The sequence below is a fragment of the Camelus ferus genome, chromosome 5, assembly GCF_009834535.1.
Source record: "Camelus ferus isolate YT-003-E chromosome 5, BCGSAC_Cfer_1.0, whole genome shotgun sequence".
NCBI lineage: Eukaryota > Metazoa > Chordata > Mammalia > Artiodactyla > Camelidae > Camelus > Camelus ferus.
Window position 1 is genome coordinate 62730867 of NC_045700.1, and position 19157 is coordinate 62750023.

General features: G+C 33.8%; 1 protein-coding gene, 1 long non-coding RNA gene and 1 pseudogene across 8 annotated transcripts in view; 2 read left to right on the forward strand and 1 right to left on the reverse strand.

The window, feature by feature from the left end:
- Positions 1-8436, reverse strand: part of LOC116663719 — a 35846-nt gene extending 27410 nt beyond the window's left edge. For both annotated transcript variants that reach the window (XR_004320007.1, XR_004320006.1), the window contains exon 1: positions 7922-8436. This is a non-coding gene — a long non-coding RNA (uncharacterized LOC116663719). The remainder of the gene's footprint in view (positions 1-7921) is intronic.
- Positions 1-19157, forward strand: part of ERBB4 (erb-b2 receptor tyrosine kinase 4) — a 982069-nt gene that overhangs the window by 587491 nt on the left and 375421 nt on the right. The window lies entirely within an intron of this gene.
- Positions 10134-11262, forward strand: LOC116663718 (annotated as a pseudogene).

Genomic DNA, 19157 nt, shown 5'->3' on the forward strand with positions numbered 1-19157 from the left:
TACAACATTTTTGGATGCAGAGTATCGATATCTATTTTTTTAAAAAGACATTATTTTACTCAGTTATTTCTAGGAATTTATACCACAGAAAACAACACTCTGGGCAAAAATATATGTATAAGAAATTTTTCATTGTTAATCATAGTATAAATTTGGAAACAATCAAAATCTCATTCCCAAATAAATTAATATATACATTTTAATAGTAGAAAATTATATAAATGAATTAGCTAGTTCTACTTTTACTGAAAAGGTTTTATTCAAATATAGTTAGTGAAAATAAAAAGTTGTAGAACATGCACAGTACTTTTGGGAAAAAAATTGTATAAATGTATATAAAAGGTGGAAATCTCTTAGGGGTGGAATTTTAGAAGTCTTTCATATTCTACATTTATACATTTAGGAGAGAAATTACAGAGAATAGTTTTTATTGGCATCTCACCTAATGTAATTTTAAAATTAAAAAAAAATTTTCCTAAAATTGCAAGAGGCTAGTGAACTTACCACAATTCCTTTTATTTTTTTTAATTGAAATATGGTTGATTTACAATATTATATTAGTTTCAGGTGTACAGCATAGTGATTCAGTATTTTTACATATTATATTCCTTTAAAAGTATTACAAATTAATGGCTATCATTCCTTGTGCTTTACCATATATTCTTGTTGCTTATTTATTTTAAACATAGTAATCTATATCTCTTAATCCCATACCACTAATTTGTCCCTCCCTCTTTCCCTCCTTCCTTTGGTAACAGCAATTCCACCCCTGGGTATATATCCAGAAAAAACAAAAACACTAATTTGAAAAGATACATGCACCTCAATGTTCACAGCAGCACTACTTTCAAGAGCCAAGATGTGGAAGCAACCCAAATGCTCAAGAGATAAATGGATAATGAACTCTCTCTCTCTCTCTCTCTCTCTCACACACACACATACACACAGGAATATTATTTAGCCATTAAAAAGAATGAAATTCTGCCATTTGCAAGTAGATAGATCAACCTAGAGAATATTATGCTTAGTGAAATGAGTCAGAGAGTCTGTAGAGTATCACTTATATATGAACTCTAAACAATACAAATGAATGTATTTACAAAACAGAAACAGACGTGCCTATTCTTAGAAATATAGATGATCATGTGTCTAACATGTTATTTTTGGTAATTTTTAATTCAGTTTGTTAATGGAGGTACTGGGGCTTGAACCCAAGACCTCGTACAGGCTAAGGGTTTACTCTAGCACTGAGCTGTACCCACCTCCCTGACATGTTCTTGAGGGTTGCAGTAGATCTTCTCTGGGGTCTTTCCAGTTCTGAGGGTCTGTGATTCTGAGAGGTAGGAGAGAAGACCAAAGCCTTCTATGTTGAAATAGAAAGGCTTAGCTTACACAGGACTCCAATTACAATTCAAGAGAATTCATTCTTTTACTCCTTTTCTGACTGACTCATTCTCACTACGCCGTCACGTTTAAGGAACACCGTTAGGAAGTCAGTTAAGATTTCACCTTCTGACTGATCTATTCCACAGCACAACCACAAACAGGGTAATGTATTTGAGTTTATCATTAAAATTGTGCCGTTCCTCTTATACCTAGTCAGGAAATATTTTCTACATTGTAGGTCCATGACGAAAGGTTGGTCTAATTCCCCTCCACCATTTGAAGTTTATCAGGAAAATCAAGAAAGTCTAGTGATTTAACACACACATAACACAAATTGTATTACTAATGAAAAAAAATTTATAATAGGGAAATTATAGAAAATAAATAAGTTATTTCTAACTGGTTTTGGGTAATTGTGTTTTTTTTTAAAGTGGGCAATTGCCATAAATTATAAACCTTGAAATATATTGACCTGCTCTTTAGCATACATATAGCCTAGCATGACTCTGAATTTATTTTCTAGTAAAAGCAGGAAAAAATAGCTTTTGTGATCATTTGAGAATCTATTTTTTGTTTTCTACAAGCTGGTGGGAATTTTTATACCCCCTAACTCAGAACATCTTAATACAGGCCCAGATTTTCAGAACAATTAGTGATCTCAGGAAAGATTGAAAGGAAAACCCTTTTTTAAAGCTAACATTTGCATAGACTTCTATGCAAGGCCATACATTGGGACATGTATAATTGTATTATTCACTGCAAAGTAATTCATCTTCTCTGTGTACATTATATCCATCCATGAACCTGAATGCTGTAATTTGTGATGTGGAAATGTTCTAACAAACCAAGCATTAATTACAGCAAGATCAAATACTAAGACTTTACAGAAGTCCTAATGATGAGAAAGGGTTTATCCTTTTCATAAATTTTTTTTTTTCATTTGAGGAAGTGTTATTTAGCAAGCATGGAGTGATATTTTTAGTCTAGAGAGTTAATTAATAATTCATTCATGAATAATCATTAAAAGCAATTATTAAAATGTATGTCTAATTTCACAAAGCACAACATTCAAATGTGTGCTTATTCAATGTGGGGACTTTTATCTGCAAGCCTGCTCCTTGTACCCTCTGCATCTCTTAGTACGTTCCTTACTTAGTACCTTTATTAGTACCTGATTAGTGCCCTTTGGACATTTCTTCTCTCCCTCTCTTTCTTTCTCTCCTTATACTTGTATTACAGTGAACACATATAGTCTTATGAATCTGTGTTTACTCAGTTAGTGCTGCCTGTAAGAAGAATAACTAGTAACAGCCAGAGCTGTTGCTTAAATTTATAGTCACCATAATGTAATTTATGTAGATAGACTCTAAGAAGTTATTTGTAATGGGAACGTATATCCTCTGCTTTTGAGCAAAAACACATGTTAAAGAGCTTTTGCTAAATTTAGATTTCCTTTATTCATTTTGCAATAAGATTTGAAGTGTTATCCTATACTTGCTGCTCAAAAACACCATTTTTACAGATACAGTACATGAGAATAGGTATGCTTCCTCCGTGCTCTAAAATTTGCCCACAATAGAATTTGGATGACCTATTATTTTTTTCTTGCTGTCAAGGTACTGCTTTTGGAAAAGGCTCTTTAAAGAGCATAGGATAAAGGAGCAGTGTCTAATCAATTAATCCATTGGCACAGCTCAGATTATTTGATTAGCTACCTGGATTGCTGGTGTAAAGGATTCCAAACTGACACTTCTACCTCCTGTGCAATGTTTTTCTTCTCTCTCCCAACTTTATGCTCCCTGGTAGTCTACCTTTCCACAATTTTTTTCCAGGAGATGTTATTTACTTCCTGCCCAATGCTACTAAAATATATAACCGTGATGATAGCATTAATCACAGCATGATGTGATATTTTAGAATTATGTTCCCACACTAAACTGTGACTTCTTGAAAGTTAGTTCAGGTCTCAAATAAATTTATGTCAGGGCCCAGCACTGTGCTTGCTACATGACAGAAACTAATAGTTGATTGTTGGCGAATGAATGATTAATTGAACTCCCTTCTAACCGTTCCGAACAATGAGATATAAACCTAGAGCAGGCATTCTTGATCAAAACCCAATATTCTTTATTTGATAAGTCGTAGACTTGGAGATTCTCACTGATGTCTCTGAAATTCACAGAAGTGGACACTGAAAATTTATGTTTTTTATTTTGTTTTATTTTGTTTTGTTAAGGCAGCACTGTTTAAAATAAAATCTTACCTCTAAGTTTTAAGGTACCCCTTTCACCTTACGTATTCTGATTTGGAAAACCCTCTTTTAGTTCTTATTTACATGCATCATATATATTGCAACAATTTATTTATGTGAGGTTATTATAGTACCACAAAAGCTGCTAGTGATTTTGAATTGGTCTGTTAGAAATATCACTGATTGACGTTAGAACATTGATCTAATGTAATCTATTTTCTAAGTCTTTAGAAATCTTTCCTTCAATTCAGCAGTGTTTTTCATAGTCCTGTTTGTTAAATAATATGAATATCTCAATAAAGGGCATATGGCTTAGTTTCAAAATAATAGGCCATATCAGTAGCAGAATGTCATTTCAGTATAAAAATTCATTATTAACAAGTAACTAGAATGTAAATGGTTGGAACAGTGTATTTAATACAATGGCACAATTTTATGTGTGTGTGTATATATATGTATATACATATATTTCCAAAAGAATATTTAAGTTACATATATATTTCCAACAAATATACTTAAGTTACATATATATTAAAATAACTTAAAGATATTTTTTCATCTTGATGTAACTTTAGGAAAGAATTGCATTTTTATGGTTACTGGTGTTTGAGGAGTAAAAATAAAATATTTTGCAGGTAATTAGCTGGCATGATAAAATGCATTGTCTATATTGATTTTATTCCCCAATCTATAGAATGCTAAAAGGAACAATTTTTAATTAAGATTTTAGAAACCCTATTAGAATTGTATAGGTAACTATAAAATGAGAGGTAGAAGAGTTAAGAAGAAGAAGAAAACACGTGGGAAAAAGAAACATAACAGTATGGGTACCGAGAAAAATGCTAGAAAAATCAGATCTCAAGTAGGACGGGGGTCACTTTCTGACTACTACTTGTTCTAAGTCACAGGTACACTTAGAAACCTTATTCTTTCTCAAGAAAATTATGACCAGCAATCCACTCAGATAATTTAGCCTCTACAGAAATTTCAAGGTAAAATTGACCAGATTTTGTGGGGCTATTTTCAGAGGGAACTCCTGTGGAAAGCTTAAAACCATGAAGAAAATACATATGCTAAGTGTATTGATATAATGTGTATATTAATAATGCTCTGATAGAGACATGCAGTAAGCACACTGTAACAAAGTATAGAAGTGTTCCTTTGATGTATGTTGGAACTGAGTGTTTTTGTATTTTAAGCAATGTGGTTTAATTTTTGCATTATTTTACCCTAGTTTAACAAATATTTATTGGAAATTCTTCCATGTGCCAAGTAATATGCTATGTACGAGTTTTACTAAAATTACAAATTGGCCTCCACAATTTAATGAATCAAGTGTGCAGTGGTAGGGAAAAAACAGAAACAGATCACAATGCTACAAGGTGAAAAAATGCTACAATAAAGATGCATTAAGTATTATAGGATAATAGCTGGCAAGATTGGAGATAACATGTTGCATGAAGTTACATTTAAGCTAAATTTTGCAAGGATGAGCAGACATGTCCTAGAGCAGAAGGAAGGCAGGCTAAGCAGATCCAGGGAGAAAAGAGTGGTTATAGTATACAGGAGTAGCTATCATATTACTCTACTAGCCAACCTCGTACCAGCCACTGTTGTACGCTTACATACGTCTAACTTCAGGCAATCTGGCATCAAGATCTGGACTCTTGACCACAACACTATACTGTGTTTCATGATAATATAGTGTGTTCTGGCAGGACTGAAGCCATTTAGTGCGATTGGATCAAAGAGTTCATGTAATGAAATGATTAAAAATCAAATGACGATTTGTTAAGGCAAGATTCTAAAGGGGCTTATATGCCGTGACAGGGATATAGACTTATCTTACAGGAAATGGTAAATCAGCAGATATTTTTATGTAAAGAGAAACATAATGTTTTTATTTTAGGAAAAAAAGTCAAGACAAGGATCCTGTTTAGGAGGTTTTTGCAATAGAACTTATGAGAAATGAGGAAAATTGGGATTTAGACATGGTGAATGTGATGAACTGGAGGAATTATTTCAGAAATTGGTGAAAATTGAGTCAGAAAAACTAGAGAGATGTAGTAAAAAAAACAGTGTGGACCATGACACCAGATAATTTTTACAGTATTTATTAATTCAGTTATTCCATATAATTTACAATATGGAATTCTTTCAATATTTTGTAATACTTTCAATATTTTACATTATAAGGTTACAATTAGGGCTTCTTTCAACAACGAACAGCCCAATAGTTGAGCTAGAGAGCATATAAGATCAATAAAAAGGTAAAAAAAAGATCTCTTATGAATAATAATTACTAGATTTCAAAGATAATTCTGTACTATTTATTCCCACTCACCATATTCAACATGGCTTATTTCCATGGTGCTATCGACTCAGAAAGATTCATATGAACCATTCATGTTCCATTTAAGAGGTTCAGACAAATTAGGAACATCCTGATGGCTAACCATAAAACCTCGTTTAGCAGTATCCACTTATGGGAACAAGAATGATTAGAGTTTCAAAACCTGAAGAGAGAAGCGTAGTTAGAAATCAGCAGAGCTTCATTAATGTCCTAACTCTTAGTGCTTTACGTCTAAACTTTCTGTGAGATTGAGAGCTACCTATTATCTAGATACCCTTTATCTTTCTCTCTAGCTTAACTTTCCACCACTCTGCTTGACGGTCTCCCCACACTTTAAGTATGTTTCACCTTCCACTAAAACATACCAGATTTTTTTTTCCTATATAAAGAAATGTGACCTGAAATCTGCAAGGATAGTTGTTAATCAGAGGAGGAGCTCCTATCCAAGAAAGCCTTCTGAATATTCGCATGATCCTGGGTATCATAGTAGGGTCGCTTTCAAGAGTAATATGGATCTTGTCCCATTCAGAGCAAATGCCATGATTGTAAAGGATGCTTTTCTTTGAAAAGAAACCAAAGTATGCTAGTAATTTCCAGAGCAAAGCAGTTGAATTCCTCAGTCATGGGGATCGATTATTATGGAACGAAATGAGCACTCACAGTACACAAACTGGAAAACATAATTCTTATAGGAACATCTGTTAGATATGACAATAAACAGGGTTTAAGTTGTTCCACAAGGATTCAGTTTAACAGCTGATTTGATAAAAAAAAATAGAGTGCATTATAAGACTATATGATATATATATAATGGCATCCCATGTGATTTTTTAAAAATTATGTTTTAAAATCTTACCATTTCTTACATGCCACTATTGTAAGTTTATAAACTTCCATTTTAAAATTGTATTTTACCATTTTATTCATATTAATCACTGGACGATGGGTGTTTATATAATTGTAAATTTTGCCCTTTGCAGATCTGTGTATTTGCAGAAATGTTCAGTTCTTCCAAACGATTATAAGATAATTTCACTGGAAAAAATATGAGTTTCAAATCCATTTGCTAATTTTCTGCCTGGATTATTGTTTTTATACAGCTGAATCAAAACCCTTAAAGATTATAGTGAATAGCAGATACAATAATTTTTTAACTATACCGTCTCATTCTTTATCCACACTGGACAAAATTAACAAGCATCTGAAAAAATAGGGTAGACTTGGTTGCCGTTTCATACCTTTTTATATTCTGTGGCAGTTCAGATTACTTGTATTTTTCAAATCACATCGGAATTTAGAATACTTGAACAGCAAAATAAAAGCCATAGATAATTTTAGGTCAACATGTTTGTTTTCATAGATCTATTGGTATATTTTCAAATTTATATTTGCTTTTATTAGCAAGTAACAGAAATTTTTATGAGAAGACAAGCTTAGATAATACTTTTTAAAAACTGTGGTTAATATCAGTCACAGAATCAACTAATGATATTTGCTGGCTCATTTTTGTAACATCTATAAAAGCATGTGCATTTGCTCCTTGACTTACATAATTTACACTTGATTGTGGAACTGAAAATGATGTACAGTCTTTAAGTTTCAAATTCTGATCAGAGCAATGTCTGCATTATCAAGGGACTCTAATTTGTCCCATTCTAGCCATCTCTCTGAAGACCTGTGCTTATACTTCAACAGTAATACAGTGTTATAAAACTCTGACTAAGCAATTTAGGAATCTTCAAGCATGATTTACTGGGTTTCTGATTACTAGAGTCCATAAAATGTTTACTGAGGCAGGCATTGTCTGTGTGTCACTCGACAGGAATAAGCTAGTTATGATCCTGAAACAGACACAAGTCCAAAGAAGAACAGTAAACAATCAGAAGGACAGATAAGGTCAGAGAGAAGTGCAGGGGAAGATCATACAATACCTTCAGTGGGTCACAGCAAAAGTCTTCATTTAATTCCAATTACAAGAGGAAGTAATAGCGGCACTTTACAGGAGCATATGAAATTGATTGCACATTTTAAAAGGAGTTAGTCTCACCTTATTCCAACAGAGCATAGTATCAGTGGAGGTGGAAATAATGTGGTCATTTCATAATCTATTTTGGAGATAGAACAGTTAAGACTTGTAGCTGGGTTGGGTTACAAATAGGAATGACTTCTTGCTGTTTGGTCTGACTATGTGGGTGGATGATAGTGCCATTAACTAATATGGGAAAGACTGACAGCGAGGTATGTTGGTGGTGCGGAGTGGTTAGTTGTGCCTAACAGGCATCCAAAGAGTCAGAAATAGGGTGCTTTTTGTCCTTTGAGATCCCATTTTAAACTGAATCACAAAACTCTGATTTGGTGATTTGGTTTAGCATAGTGCTTTCTGTTCCCAGCGTTGCACTTCAGTTATGACTTATCAAAGCAAATTTATGTTTTCTTATAGCATAGATAAAATTATCACCAACCTGTTTTATCTATGCAAAGGATCATCAGCTGAAGATTTTAAATGGGATACCTCTTTTCTTGGCAAGATCCTCCATGAAAGAAGTTATACAATAAGTAAGAAGATACCAATCCAAGTTAAGAAAACCTAAAAAAAACGTTATATATTCCTTAGAGCCATTTAGTCTTATGGTCAGGATGGATTTTTCCAAGTCTTCTGAGCAATAATAGAAAACTCTTTTTAATGTGTATACTTGACTTAGGTTTATTTGCAAAAATATTGAAAGATCTTAAGATTTTTTAGTAGACACCATAGAAGGAAGCAAAACAGTGTACTTGTAATAAAGCTTTCAAGTCCCTCCTACAGTGGACTGTCACTAGAGTAATTCTCATCAATCTTTATCAATTTATGTCAAGGCAGAGATACAAAAGGATTTTCCCAATGTGTAACTTTTCCTTCCTAAGTCTCTTGATGTAAATGTAAAATATTTAGAATGGCTATTCTATGTTCAAAATAATAACTTCTCAATGGCTGCTTTTGGGGAAGTTAATACAATTAAATACACTCAATGTATGCTCAAAATTAGTATGTAAATACCCAGTCATCACTTCCAACAAAACAATTCAAACAAAATTCAGGTTTTTAAAATCAAGATGATTTCCTTACCTTGAACTATCTGTTAATATTACCGTATTTTCCTATTCAGAATCGAATTATGAGTAAAATGAGAGTTCTTTTCAATTTTCTTATCTGTCATGTTTGTCAGGTAACATTCACATTTGTCCTTTTCTTTCTGTTGTATTTATTATTATAGGTTAAGACATTGAAGTATAAATATATAAATATGCATTTGCTTTCTAACAGGTTACTTTCATTCCAGTGTTGTTCCTCTTTAATTTAAACCTGTTTCACAATATGTATCTTCCTAAAATGCTTATCTTTATTTATATTTAATAAATACACACTGAGCACTTCTGTGCTTCGGGTACCATTCTGATTATTTAGAGAGCCAGCGAAGCCATGCCTTGTACAATCTAGGTGAAAAAACCTTCCGCTGACTCCCCGTTTATCTTTGTCTGTCTTTCGGCATCTGGGCATCTCTCTCTCTCTCTTCCTCTCTCTTTGTCCTTCTGTTTCTCTCTCTTCTAGTCTATACTTTTTAAGTTTTCTAGTTTTGATATTTAGTCAATTGTGATTTAACACTATGACATAGTTTTGAGAGTGAAGAAGAAACACTGAAAGTATCATTACAAGAATAAAAATAAAAGTCTAATGTAGAGAGAGATTAAAACAATGCCAGTTGTGTTAAAATAATTGAAATTATTGGATAAATGCAATTATCTATTTGTGAAGACAGAAAAATTAGTCCAGGATGCATTCTCTGTGATACTAATCTTAATGTTCTGCTTTGTGATACTGATCTCAATGTTCTGATTTGACGTACTTATGTTTAAACACTTCAGTTTAGACATTTTAAATTGTACATCTTTCATTAGCTCTTGCCCAAAAGTCTGAAATTACAATTATTGAAAACTGGTATTTTTCATAACAAACTTATCAAAATACAATTCCATTGGAAGTACAAATATAATATAGAAAATATTTTTGAAATTTCCCATTTGTGTTATCTCCCATAAAATTCTAAGCAAAGACATGCTGTAATCTAAATGTGTATATGTGTTTGATATTGAGGGGTGGGAAGGTTGAGTGAAAAAGCATTTTGGTTAAATCAATACATTTAAACATTATTTAGTGATTTACATATGTACAGCATTCTGCATAGTTTTGAGGTAATCAAAAGACTACTTAATTATTAGAGTTATTTAGTTTAAGAGATAAAGAGGTAGTTCAGGTTCTCTGTCTCCCCGCCATGGGCCACAGGAGCAAAACGGGGTTGGGGGGCAGGAGGCAGCCTTGCTGAGAGTTCTAGGGGTGCGAGTGCTGCTGGGGTCCATGCTCAAGTGTCTGTGGAGCCATAGGTAGCCTGGCAGTATGGTGGTGAGGGCCCAGTGGGGGCCCTCTTGCATGCAGGATTTGTGGGATCTGGTCTTCTGTGATGCCCCACACAGAGTCAGCCACAAGCTGACCCACCTGGACTTGGGGTGCTGCCTGGGCCTGGGCCCCAGGTCCAGCAGCCTTGTGCTCAGCCTCGTGGGTGCCCAGCATATGTCCCACACAGATAGGCAGCTGGGGACACTGTCAGGGGTCCCCGTCATAGACGTTCCTGTGCCAGACTAGAGGAGACACCATTTGGGAAGATTCCAGAGAGCCTCTTGTGGCTGCTGCCCGCTGAGCGGCTGCCAGCCCTGTGAACTATGGCCGACCCTACAAACTGTCCACTGTGGAGGTTTTTGCTGCCACCTTTTGCATCCGGAGCTTTTCGGACCTTGCTGTCTTTTGGCTGTGGAAGTTTAAGTGGGGCCAGGGCTTGCTGGACATGAACCAACAACTTCTGGATAAGCATGTGGCCGGCAGCAGCCTGGAGTGGCTGCTCCCGGCAGAGAAGTATCTCCTGGCAAGGACAAGGGGGAGCCCTGGGAGGAGGAAATCGACCCCTTTGATGTGAATTCAGGGCAGGTGTTGGCAAATCCCAGCAGGCCTGTGGGTGATGCCCAGTTGCCCGTGGACAGTGATGACAGTCTCAAGGATGAATGTGAGGATCAAGGCCCAGAAACCAAGGACAGACGATACAGCAGCAGCAGCCTGAATGAGGAGGAAAGGGGAGGAATAGGGGCTGGGCCAGTGCTCCAGCAGAGGTTGGGAAAGGACTTAAGAAATAGCAAGGACACTGAATGCACAGACATACATTTTTTGAGGCTGGGTGATGAGGAAATCTAGAGATGGCAGTCGGACCATGGGGAAACCGACAGACAGTTGTGGTGGTCCTGACCCCATGCAGGACTGGACTTTCCCAGGTCTACTCCCAGTGCTTCTAATGCAGCCTCACTGGGTCCTGCCCGAGACCCTTCTCAGTCAAGCAGGGAATCAAGAAGAAGAAATAACAACAACAACAACAACAACAACAACAACAACAACAACAACAACAACAACAATAATAAATGGTTCATTCTATCCGTTTTTTCCAGCAATGTACAGAAACCTATGAATGTAAGACTTCCACAGGTTTATGTATTGAGTCAGAATGTTGCTTTTTATTTTTCTTTCATGCACAAGTCCTTTATACTATCTTAATCATGCTTTATAATTTCTAGGTTGAACCATACAGAATTGCCTTTTTTCTAGGTGAAATAATAATCAAATATCAGCATTTAATAGGGTTCAGCTTACTATTGGTTCAAATTACTATTTTGAATTCTTTGAGGAAAGTGCCTGTGCTTTTCTTCACCCATTCTGAAAGTTCCTGTTTTTTCTGTATGACACAAGGAAACAGTATTAATCTGTGCTTAAAAAGGCAAGAATTTCAAATATATAGTGTTCTAAGACACCATAACAAGATGCTATCATTCCTTAAAAAAATATTAAGGATAAAGTAGTATTTTCAACTAAATTAATAATAGCATAAAAACTTTTTAAAAAATGTTCTGCTGATAAGAAACAGACTTTATAATGTTAATTTGGCTTTTAAAAACTATTGTGATTTTTATCACCATATTATTTTTATAAAATTATGAAATTACTGTTATCCCTTTAGCAAATAAATACAAGGTATATGAAAAATTAACATGAAAAAGTTTGAAGTTCTCTCCTAAATACTTTCTAGATCTAATGATTGTTCCACGTGCCATGCAATCAGAATCTTGAATGAGATTTTGAAGAGAGATAAAGTTCTTCCTTTTACTAGTGTCTTTGAACATTTCAGTAATTGCAAGGCCAATTAAAATTTTATTGGATGGTTATATTTTTTATTGACGCAGATGCAACTTAAGCCATTTATAGTGTTAAGGGTAGAAATAGAAAAGGGATTGCCTTTTTAATCACATGATATTATCTATTTATGCTTTAATTTTTTTTAAATATTCTTTGTTGGCTCCAAAAGTAGTCGAGAATTTAATATGATCATTTTATTACCCATCAGTCAGCATTACAGATGCTCTGTTCTAGCTTATTGGTTTCCTTATTGGTTACTAATCACACACACCTATTACACCTACTGCGTTGTTTGGTTTGTTTTTTCCCTGCTTCTCTAAGCCTCAAAACCACTTCTTCTAGAATATTATTCCTTTATTTCTTATAACTATTTTAATTCTTAAAGACAACCTGAGAACTATTTTTTTTCCTCTTCTCTTCAGTTTCTTTTCAGAGCTCAGATCACTTTTGCCTAGGTAAGTCCTCAGTGAAATAACAGTGAGTCCTACGAGTTACATCATGTGGATAAATTGCTGTCCGTGTGTTAGAGTGATCCCTGCACATGACAGATTGACAGAGAGTTTACATCTTCTGCAGAAGCCAGCATAAAGCTAAACATCTCAGTGCTCCACACGTTTGAATTTGATATGAATAGCTTATTGCATGACTAAAGATGCTTCCTTCTAAATATATACTTTGATTATATGTTAACTATTGTCCCCAATATTCAGAATTTAAAATATGGTATGTATTTACACACATGGGACTATGTATATGTGTGTGTATAGTACAAATATCACCTGTGATAGATGAGGAAAGTTATAAAAACAAGTCATTTTGTCTCTACCTAATATACATAGTTTTTTAATGTATATAATGTTGTTAATGGTGATATTCAAATTGTTTTTGCATTCCATCTATATTGCTTTTGTTTTTTCCTAATTCTTTTTATAATATATTTCTTCTTATTTCAAAAAGAAATAGCATTAAGAACTACTTTATTTTTACATCAAATTATTTTTAGTGGTTATTTATTATAAAACCTAACCAGACTTTAGTATTAATATAGTCATGAATATTCCTACTTTTAAATATTTAAATAATACACTGCTTAAGATTTCTATACTTTGGAAAGTCATCTCTCTATCAGTTACATAGCACCAAGTATTTCTGTGGAAAAAATAGAAATTTACAATATATACTAATAAACTTTAATTGTGTCAGCAAGGAGGCAGAAATTCCGAAAATTATAGACTTTTAAATGTGTGAATTGCTTGCAAGTTAGAAGGCCTAGGTAATTATTTATCTTAGATGGGTAGTGTACAACAAAACCCAGGGACAGTGATAATTGAGGTGACTTCATCTAGCTTCAACTCTGTTATCACATAAAAGGAGCAATCTGTTTTTAATCTAAAATTTGACACGAATAAACTTGTTTTATGAGTTTCTTGGTGCTTACTAAAACAAAGAAAGCAGCAATTTAAGAGAGTTAGGTTTATAACAATCTTTTGAAGACCCTGTAGCTAGAAATTAATCAGAATAATGGTGAACTATTAGAAAATAATTGGAGTAATTAAAAAGCACAAATCGAGTCAAATTACAAGGAGTGAAAGGCAATATCCTTTTGTTTCCCTATCATTCAACCAGGGTATATTTTCCTTATTATTCATGAAAGAGCTCCTTTGAGTTTGTGACTTACAATAAAAATTGACTGTGGCTTTTCCCACACAGGCTTCCAGAATCAAATTGACTTTTGACAAAAAATTAGGATGAATGCCAAGAGACATTTTGTCATAAAATAACCACCGTTTATGTTTTTACGCAATGATTACAACTTATGAGAGAATTTAATGGTTACATCAATAACTTTATTTTGTTTCACCATTGACACTGTATGTTTGAAATGAATTATTAATTTGTGATTTATCTACCACAAATAGTACAAGAGGCTAATAGAAATGCTTAACATTTTTTATACTGTAGAGTTAACCTTTTCTACTCACTGCACATTGTAGAAGTGAGTCTTACAGAACTGATCACTTCTGGATGTATAACCTACTAATTACATGTTTCATGATTGTCTTGTCTCCAGCTTTCACATCCAGTGTGAGGTCACAAGCCATTCAATTCACAAACTGAGTCACCATCCCTAAAGTATTTCTATGATAAAACCAAGGAAATATTTCCCTAGAAAGTCAGGGTTAATTGTGTGTGCATTTCTTTGGTTTTTTGGTTTTGTTTCCCCATGAAGACCTAGCTCTGTAACTTTAAATTTAAAATTCACTTTGGGGAGTTTTCATATCAAATTTAATCACACACAGCATGATTTTTTTTTAACATAGACATTTACCTGAATAATTTTATCATCTAAGCTTAAAAAATAAATATGTATATGAGACTATTCATGAAATTCAGCCTAAAAAAAGTGAATCCAAATATGTTTGTAATTTGACAAAGTTTGGATAATGCATGTGACCCAGACAGGAAGGTGATGATCGAGTCGTAGCTTATAAATTATGATCACTGTATATTTGTGAACTGTGCCTATCAGAAGACCTTGTTGAGAGCAAGATAGTTCCAGGGAATATAGGAAGAAATGAGTAACAAGAATGCCTGTTCATTTAGATTTCACTGCTTGATGAATAACTCAATTCATTTACAGCTTTGATGATTAAAATTGAATTAATTTCAACACTACATCTGTGAGGGAGATGGAAGGCAAGATTATCACATTGCATTGAAAGATACATTGTCTATTTGGAATGGGAAAATTATACAACAAGAAGGATTGTAATCAAAAGTATATTTCTATATTCTATCTAATATCTACCTCAGAATTTTATTTCTTATATATACCTGGGGTCTTGTCAACAGCTAAGAGAAAAATGCCAGCCAAGTTTCTTACAACTGGTAGGGGAAAATGCTCCTTTGTGAACCACAATTTTGTTATCCCTCCATTCCTTGTTTTGGTTGGCTGTGTTCCTTGCTTAACTTGGTGGAGGATCTTGGTAAGCTAGCACAAAATTATCTAAACCAAATTCTATTAAGGACTTTGTTTTGAATAGCCTCTAAAATTTTGTTTTGGCTTTTAATTTCTTAAATTCTGAATTTCACATTTAGGAAAGTAGATTTCCTGAATACTTTCATATGTTAACAGTACTGGAGGATCAAAGCAGAAGACCGTGGTTATGCAATTGGTCATGACAATGGAAGAGTGAGGGGTAATATTCCGTCCCCTGAATTGGCTTTCTGCTCTTCCTTGCTGTGTACATCAGTCAATTCGCTTTCATTGCCCATTCCTCTGTCTGTTGGTCTCTGTATTACTGTGAGTTCTGTCTCCTTTTCTCTCTCCTTGTCTCTTCCCAACTCCCTTCGGCCCCTCTCAGTCTTATTCCTCTAATAACTATACATATACATGGGAACATAATTGCAGCTGTGTCTGTGGGTCGGTGTATGTGTGTGTTACCCTAAGAAACAGAACCATGCCTTAAAATTGCAGCACACTTACATTGATCACACCTTCACTAATTGCATCTCCTCAGATCCTGGAGGCACTCACCACTTCCTCAGTTAGATGATAGAGGATTTATTGTCATGAGATTTTTACCTTTGTACTTTAATCCTACAGTAGTAAATACATGCATTTCCCCAAAGTGGGGCACTCAGTAGCTTCAAAATCCCTCTTTTTAGATAATCATTTTGCTTCTTAAGCTACTTATCATAATACGTAAAACATTAACCTTTAATCTCATATTTACCTTTGTGATAGACTTTACATTAATGAAGAACTTTCAGGTAGATTAATTGTACTGAAATTTGGCAAGTAACTTATTTGAAAAGGTGCTTTTAACTTATTTCTCAGAATATGCTAAGGCTTATAAAATTGTCATTTGTTTTTATTCCAAATTGGATATTCTGTCGTTCCTTTTAGTTTTTAGATTTTTTTGTGTGTGTTGATTCAAATTCAGAAACCATGCTAAAGAAAAACTAGAGAGGAATAAAGTAAGCTTCAAGTTGTTCTAGGAAGATGCTATCCCATATGAAGTGAGTGGTAGTGCAGCTGCTCTCCTAGTCTGCTATGAGGATGTTTTAGGGTGAAAGGATTTTTAGAAGAAGAAATCCAGGATATAGACACAGACTACTAAGGGTTCTTAATAGCAATACTTCCCAGACTTTTAGGTTCTCTGAATTAGCAAATTTTTTTATTAAATTGGAGGGATGGGTGTATGGTTGCTAACTCTAATTTGCCAAGGAAAAGCATTAAAAATTTCAGTTAGCAATTACTATTAGAGAAAGAATATTTCACACACACACACACACACACACACACACACACACACACACATGCACAATGAGAACATAAACTCAAAATATATGGACCTTTACTAGTAATGATACCTAGCAACCATATGCCAGTATATTTTAATATAAGTGCTTAAAAAACCTGAATACTGGTAAGTTATAAAATTACATGACACATAATATCTTCATTAAGAATTTTTGACAAGTCTGAGCTCAAAATCTGTTGACAGTGCAGCACCAACTGCCACTCTAACCTTGTTTCCCCCTTTACTTTGTTTTCTATCTATTAAATTTAAATATTCTGGGAAAAATGAGGTAAGCCATGGAAATATGGCCTTTAGATCTCCAGGATCCACTTTCTTTTCTTCAGACAAGAGAGAAATGGTTAAGGCTAGTTAGGGCTGTAGAAAGTGGGGACATTCCCTAAGCCAGCCAGCTTTGGGCTCTAATGGTGGAAAGGAAATCAGAGAAAGCGTTAACTGAGGACTAAGTAATCCATGAAGAATTCTTAGACTGGCAGCAAACGGCGAACAATTGGGAATGATGTTCCCATAGTATTTTTTGAAACAAGCTTAAAAATGAAATATTTGTCTTTCACTTGATTATTAGGGGGCATATGATTTTGTTACAGAGTATTATAACTTGCATATTATTAGATACTTGTTTTCAAACTTTTGGTGCTGGTATAGAGGAACACAATTGCTTTTCTGACTTTTTTCAAGATTCACCTACTAATTTTAATAATTTGTAGAATCCTTTTGATTTTTTATATGTACAGAAACATGTTTTTAGCAAATTACCATGATTTTACTTTTTTCCTTTTCTATCTTTACACCTTTATTTCTTTTTCTTTCCTTATTGCCCTGGCTAGGACCCTGAGTAAAATATTGAACAAAAGTGGCAATAATAGGAATCAGTCTTTTCTTTTCAAGTGGAAACAAAGCTTTTAATATTTCACTATTAAGCATGATGTTTGCTGTAAGGGTTTTGTTAATAATCGTCATCAAAGTAATGATTCTTCCTTCTATTCTTAGTTTGGCAAGAATTGTTTTCGTTTGTTTGATAGTTTGATTGTTTGCTTATATTAATCAGGATTAGGTGCTGTATTTTTATCAAAGGTTCATTTTGCATTTGCTGGGTGCCCGTGTAATTTTTCTTCTTTATTCTGTAATATGGCAAATTACACTCATTGATTTTTAACACGTAAATTAACCTTGTGTTCCTGGAATAAACCCAACTTGGTCATCACATATCACTGTGTGTGTGTGTGTGTGTGTGTGTGTGTGTGTGTGTGTACACGCATGTGTGTATCTTCATTCCCGACTTCGGTTTGCTATATACATTCATTGTTTAGGATATTTAAGTCATTGTTTATGAGAGTGATTAGCCTGTAAAATTCCATTATTGCAATGTCTTGCCAGGTCTTAGTATCAGGTTTGGGTTGGTATTATAAAATGGAAAAAGGAAAAGTCTTCTTCTCTATATTTTGTAAAAGATTGGTATTTCTTTCTGGGACATTTGAAAGAATGGTGAGGATATTTGGCCCTGCAGTTTTCTTTATGGAAAAGTTTTAAATTGTGGATTGAGGTTATTTGATTGATATAAAATAAGTTAATTATATTTCTTCCTGTGTCAGTTTTGGTTAATTGGGCTTTTCTAGGAATTTGTTCATTTCATTTATTTTTAGAAATTTATTGGCATAAAGCTATTTATAATTACCTCTTATTTTTTTAATCCTCCTGTGATCTGTAGTGTTGGGGTCATTTTCATTCCTGACACTGGTACTTTGTGTTCTTGATTCCTCTTGCCAGGGTTTAATAATCGTATCCATTGTTTCAAACAGCAGTCTTTTAACTTAGTTGATCCTCTCTGTTGTACACTTATTTTTTATTTACTTAACTTCCACTCTTATACACAAATAGTCTACATGGAAAAAACTAAAAATATTCTTAAGGGAAAAAAAAGTCTAAATAAATGAGATAATCCCTTTTTACAGATAAGAAGCCTGAAATAATAAAAATACATCAATTATCCTGAAGTTGATTTGTATAATAAATGCAATCTGAATAAATATCCATTCAGATTTTGTCCTTTTTGGTTTATTTTACAAGTCAAATAAATTCTGAAATTCATATGAAGATGCAAAGTTTCAAGAGTAAACAAAATACTGAAGGAAAAACAAAGCTGGAGAACAAAAATTACTAAATATCAAGATTTATTTTAAAGCTACAGGACATAAGAGTATATGCTTTTGGTAAAAGAGCAGAGAAATGTACTAAGTAAATTAACTCTCACAAAGATTCATGAGAGAGTTGGCATTGAAGACTTGCAGATGAAGGTCATATTTTTGAATAAATGATGCTAGAGCAATTAGATACCCATATAGAAAAAAATAAACCCTGACATCTTTCTCACACCATGCTCAAAATTTAATTCTAGGTAGATTGTGGATATAAATGTGAAAATTAAAATAAGAAAACAAGAGAATATTTTCATTACCTTGAGGTATAGCAGAGCACACCCCCCAACTATGAAGAACAAGATTGACAAATATTAAATATGATTATATTAAAATTAAAACTTCTGTTTGTCAAAGGTCATAATTTTGAGAATGACAA